The sequence below is a fragment of the Equus quagga genome, chromosome 20 (assembly GCF_021613505.1).
Source record: "Equus quagga isolate Etosha38 chromosome 20, UCLA_HA_Equagga_1.0, whole genome shotgun sequence".
Classification (NCBI taxonomy): Eukaryota; Metazoa; Chordata; class Mammalia; order Perissodactyla; family Equidae; genus Equus; species Equus quagga.
The window spans coordinates 4,256,233-4,262,436 of NC_060286.1; positions in this window are offsets into that span (position 1 = coordinate 4,256,233).

Consider the following 6,204-nt stretch of genomic DNA (forward strand, 5'->3'; position numbering starts at 1 on the left):
TTTATCTGTTGATATGCTAATATATATTATACTTAGTCAATTGATAAGCTAAATTTTTCTTTAGGACAGTTCACATACAGTAGAACTACCTTGGAACACATTCCTAGGCTTGTTTCATTTGAATATATACAAACGTGTGTGTGTGTGTGTGGGTGTGTAACTAAAACAAGAGAAATGCAAGCTCTAGAGCACTGGTCTCACATATTAGTTGTGCAAATCTTACCCCCACCTCCCACACCAACATTTTGAACTTCTTGAGGACAACGACATTCGCCTTCGCATCTTTGTATTCCCAGTGCCACAGTAACACAAAAGAAGCTTAGTCTTGATTCAATGAAGTAGCAAAATGTTAAATATGTAATAAAGCAGATTATCCCACCCACCTAAAATCAATGATGTTTGAGTGTATGGTTTTGCATGTGCGTATAAAAAGGCCATTGTGCAAACAGTGATTCAGGTTGTGTTCAGCACAGATGGATTCTGCCCTGTGATTCCCGTGTCTAGCACTATTCAGAGAATTTGTCACCATTTATGACACTTCTCTTCAGACACACTGTGCAGAGCTTTGCTCAACCTGTTAGACTAGCAACAGCTGAGGCCTGCAGATGCTGCCCGTCATAGGACACATTCTTTGCAGTTATGCTTCAGTGAACCTTAAAGCATTTGGCACTCCCATCTTAGAAATTCCCTTCTGGAACTCGCTCTACAAGGGCTTTGTGAGCTCCGCACCATTCGCCAGTCTATCCTGACTTTGTTCGATGTAATATTGACCTGATATGCTATGACTCCCCTCGCCCAGTAACTCCACAGCTTTCAGTGATTCCTGTATACTGATGCAATAGAGTTGCCAGTATCCAAGAATTCCAAGTGCTTATTTTGAACATTTTCATTAACCATAAAGGCAGAGTGGTATAGAGGAAATATACAATCTTTGATGGTCATGCAGACCTGATTTCAAATCACAGCTCTGCCATTTGCAAGCTGGGGAGTCCTGGATAAATTAATTGAACTCTGTGGTCTTCACTTTCCTCCTAGCCTCATTGGGTTATTGTGAGCATTGAGTGATACCAAGTTCTAAATGCATAGGTATTCAATTAATGTTCATTTCATTCTAAATCAAAGATTAAGAAATGACCTTTTCATGCAACTGTCTCTGCCTATGATTAAATAGTTATGCCTCCAGATTATCAAAATTATATGAATTCTCCACTTGGTCTTGGTTTTGAATGTTCCACTGTACATTATATTGCAGGAATGCCTACTTTGTTGCTTGAATGGGTCCTTTGAGTTAACAAAATGGCTAAATAGTTAAGTTAATAAAATGGTAGAATTGAGTAGGTCTAAGTGTTTTATAAAGTTTGCTGAGTTGTTAAACTTCATCATTATTCATGGAAAGACATTTACTCAAAATTCACATGTTATAAGGCTTGGGGAAAAAGTCATATTCTGCCAAAAGTGGGACTGAACAAAAATAAAATTCATCAACAGGAACATTGAACAAATGTGGTAGTAACCCACGAACTATTAATAGAGCTCAATTAACGTCTGCAAGGCTTTGCTTTATATTGTCCAAGAAATAGTCTGTGCCATTCATAACTATTTGCTACATGTGGAAGTCATTTCTTCATAAGATGAACCACTAATTAAACCTGAGTTTGATGTCTGGTAAGGAAATAAATCCATTCAGAATATTCTGACACATATTTATCAGACAATATGCTATGCTAGGCTCTAGGAAAAAATGTAAAGATTAAACTAAATGCTTGATTTCCCAGAATTCACACTCTGAAAGATATAGAAATGCTTTAAGTACCAGCTGTTATCTCTTGGATTTTCTCAAAATATTTTTTATAAAAATAATAGAAAAATGATTTAATTGACAACATAAATGTTTTTTAAATGTCAGATTGACATTGATTTAATGACATTATCTGATTTGTCAAATTTAGCTTCCTGGAAATTTGAAGTTTCAGAACAAGGGCGTTTAAATCTTAGTAGTGCTAAAAAAAGTTGAAAATAATTTGTTCTCTTCTCACAGAATAGGGTCATTTGTTTTTTCTTCTACCTGCCCTTTTGCCCAAATTAGCTCCGCTGAATAAAGTACTCTAAGCTGCAGCTGCCGCTTTCTAATAGCAAAGGGCATGTCCCCTCGTCTTCCCTAGGGCTGGGTCTCTACCACAATACCATGCCTCTCTGAGGTCTGAAAGTGGAAGAGTGACCGACACGATAACCTCCACACCTACGCAACCCTCGGGGATAACCTCCACACCTACACAACCCTTCGGGGAAACTCCTACTGAAGACCACTCCCCTGCCCCTGAGGAAGGGAGGAGCTTCCTAACGTCCCAGTCCTGCACAGGATGGTCCCTTGGGATGCTCAGTTGGTGGTGCCTGAGAGCTTCCTAGGCGCTGCATGAACTCGCATCTTTTTTTTTTTTTTTGAGGAAGATTAGCCCTGAGCTAACTATTGCCAATCCCCCTCTTTTTGCTGTGGAATGCTGGCCCTGAGCTAACATCCGTGCCCATCTTCCTCCACTTTATACATGGGATGCCTACCACAGCATGGCTTGCCAAGCGGTGCCATGTCTACACCTGGGATCCGAACCATTGAACCCTGGGCCGCCAAGCAGATCGTGTGACCTTAACCGCTGCGCCACCGGGCCAGCCCCTGAACTCACATCTTTGATAGTTATTTCTCTTTATATTTCTTTCCATGTCTAGCAAACCCACTGATTTAACATTTTTAATAGTGATATAAACTTTCCTCAAATTTAAAGATCAATTCATATAAAGAAAAACATTGAGTAAATAATAGGGTGGTAAATGGCTAATAGAAAGGTTGAAACTCAAATGAGTGCACAGAAGTTATCTTGGGCCTTTTTGAAAATCAAAGATTGATGCTTAGGGAAAACCCTCCATTATGCTACCTCAGATGGTTGTTCAGTAAAGCCCTCGGAGGGGTTAGGAAGCAGTGCAGTCGGTGGAGAAGACACTGGCTTTCAGGTTAGGCAGGCGCAGTTCAAATACCATCTCTGTTTAAAGAAACCTTGAGCCCAGGGTCCTCATTTGTAAAATCGGAATCTCACTTTCTAAGACTCGTGGATGAATTACATGCATAGCACATATAAAGAGACTGGTACGGGAGTGAGGCTCGTTTATTCCCTTTGACTCTCCCTTAAATAATATCAGCTGTTTCTAGTTTCTTCATGACTTATGAACTGGAAGTAGGGCACCATTTTTAACATTCTAATTATTTATTTATTTTTTGTAATGTGCTCCCAAAGTGGGGAAAAGTGAAATATTAAATCCCCACATTTACTGCAGCACAGAGAAATTAAAACTTTATGTTAATGGCAAAGTCAGATTTAGATTTTCATCTAGTTAAGCTAACCGGCCCACCGCTTCTGCTACACACACACACACGCACACAAAATGAACTGACACACACATATATACTTGTAACACAATTTTCCTCTCTGCTTTGGTAACTAAAAGCTGAGAGCTGACATTTTGACTTTTATTTGACCTTTGCCAGAGCTTTTTCATATACATTTTTAGTTATTTTTGTGTTGTACTCATTCTACTATTCTGTCTTTACCTTCCCTTTGCTTCAGTTTATCTAAATTTTTATCCTCTTGTATCCTATTGTGCTACACTATTCTATTATTTTGATCTTTCTTAATGTTATACTATTATACGTACTATTATATCCTTTATTGTTAGTTTCCTCAAACCATTTTTAAAACAAGATCAAGAATATGTGCAAAATAATGTCATTAATTCACCACCAATAATGTTCTAGGCAAAATTTAAGAGGAAAAGATAGGAGAAAATTTAATATGATCCTGAAACTGATTATGTCAGACTTCCCTGTTGACTTCTAACTTTAAGCGTTTCATTCTTGTTCAAACACAGCTAACTTAGTTATGCCATTGATTGTTGCTTTACGTCAAAAGTCATTAGAATTCATTTGACCGTTTTTTAAAAATGAGACTCACATCACTATCAACTCTACCAGTCCATGTGTTCAAACGCACATTGTCTTTCAAATCAGTATCCCCTGGAGATGATTCTAGTGAAGCTGGAAAATATTTAGGGGATTTCTGTTTGCAAAAGCCTTCAAAGCTAATTTAGAAGTTACACAAGAAAAATGAGCCTGCAATTGCCTCTCCTTTTTAAATAAAAACCGCTTTGTCTTAAGCATCTTATATTCATGGGGCTCAATTTTTAAAAATCAAATATTTGGAAGAATATGCCACACAACTTGAAGGCCATTCACAAGGAAAAGGAATTCCAGAAAGATCTGGCACAATGGCAGAATCACTGGGATGACTGTGCAGTTAACCAAAGAGACTATTCTGAGGCGCAGTTGCAAATTCTGGAGTTTGTTTTTAAACGAATCTCCATAATAAAGTTTGCCCCGCAAGAAATAATCCTACTTGTTTCTAGGAAGCCAAAATATTTTCAATCTCAGGATTTATTTTGGTTCTGTTTGTATAAAGCATAAAGATAAATTTTTAAAATAAAAATAATTTCGTGGTCTTTTATAGCAAAGATCTATTTTGACAGGAAAATTCTAGCAATTGTACCTGCAGTGTAGAGGACTGGGGCTACTTAAAATAAAGGGAAAATAAGAATATTTGTGCCTGTGTTTTCATATTCCAATTTGGATACTCTTTCAAGAGAAACTAAAAATTATGTTTTGTAGCTCATTCTCATTCTTATGACAATCTTGTGATTATTTGTATTTAATATTAAATATTTCCTGACATTTTTACTTCAACTGTTTTTAGCTATTCACCCACAAATGCAGTAAGGCTGACATAATTACCCCATTTTAATTCATAAAAGGCGTGTATTTACCTATTTGTTTTGAGGCTTTCATGCTAGCATGCTGTTACTGTGACAAGACTGCTCTGAGCACACAATAGGGAAATAATATACATTGCACAGCAACCTCAATAGCTGAATGTTAATTTAACTAGTAAAGACAAAGTAATTACAATAATAAGTATTCTTATCTTCTGATGGAGTTAGAAATAGAACTCAAATTGTTCTTCTATAGCTCATTGGCTTAGAAATCACTGGAAAAATCAACCAAAGTGCAACGCATGCTTGCAAAGCTGCAGCTAGTTACTAGAGATCCTAGTAGAAGGCTCAGTGTAGCGTCAGTGTAGGCATTAGGGGCATAACTACAGTATTTGACACCTGGAGGGGATTATTTTTTAACACCCATCACCTCCATAGGAAAAAATTATTTTCAGTAATAATCGTGAAAGGAATGAGAATGATGGCCAGAAAAAGAGTGCAGATAGTGAAAACTTTCTTTTGTTGAATATACCATGTATTACGTTTTGTATTTGTATACAAAATGAAATATTTATTACAGAACAAATAAAGAAAAATAGACTAATACTTATAAATCACATTAATGCACTTTAAAAGGGGTGAATTTATACCTACGTATTGATCTGTCACGGTAATGAATAATCACATTACAGTAACTAAGTGAATTTTAATAAAAACCAAAACATCTGCAAAAAGTATAATTTAGACAACTAAGTCATACCACTGATGTAATGTTATATTTTCTTGGGTTATTCTTTAGTTTAAAACAAATGATTAGCAATAAAAAGGAATATTATTCAAATTTAGTAAAAGATTTGATGCTTAAAATACAATTTACACTTCTCAAGCAAACACATTACACCTCAGGGTTAGCACGCTGTTTCACTATTGTAATAAAAACTACCCGGAGTGACTGAATTGAAGTAACTCAAGTTCTGTTTCTTCATATTTAGAATCACTGTTCTAAATTGTTAATTTCAAGTACAGTGTTTAAGCGCAGGATTATGTAGGACCACAAAGTTTGGAGATAGAAACTGCCTTCGAAGCGATCGTCAACACTCCTCAACTGTCGTTACTCTGGAAAGGAATGGGTGCAGCCTAGTCCATGCATGGGGCCAACAGTACAACTGGGAATGCTCCAAATTAACTTGCATGCAGGGTACATTGTTTATTAAAGGATAAGCTATCAAAATGTGCTAATTTGAAGCTTTCATATATTTTATTTCATCTCAACAATAATCACAGTTGTTGTTTAGAATTTAGACAAACGAGATGGTTTGGGAGAGGATTGGTTCCTCTAACATTATTTAGAATTGTCGGCGCATGACAATAAAAAGCAGACCAATTGTTGGTCAG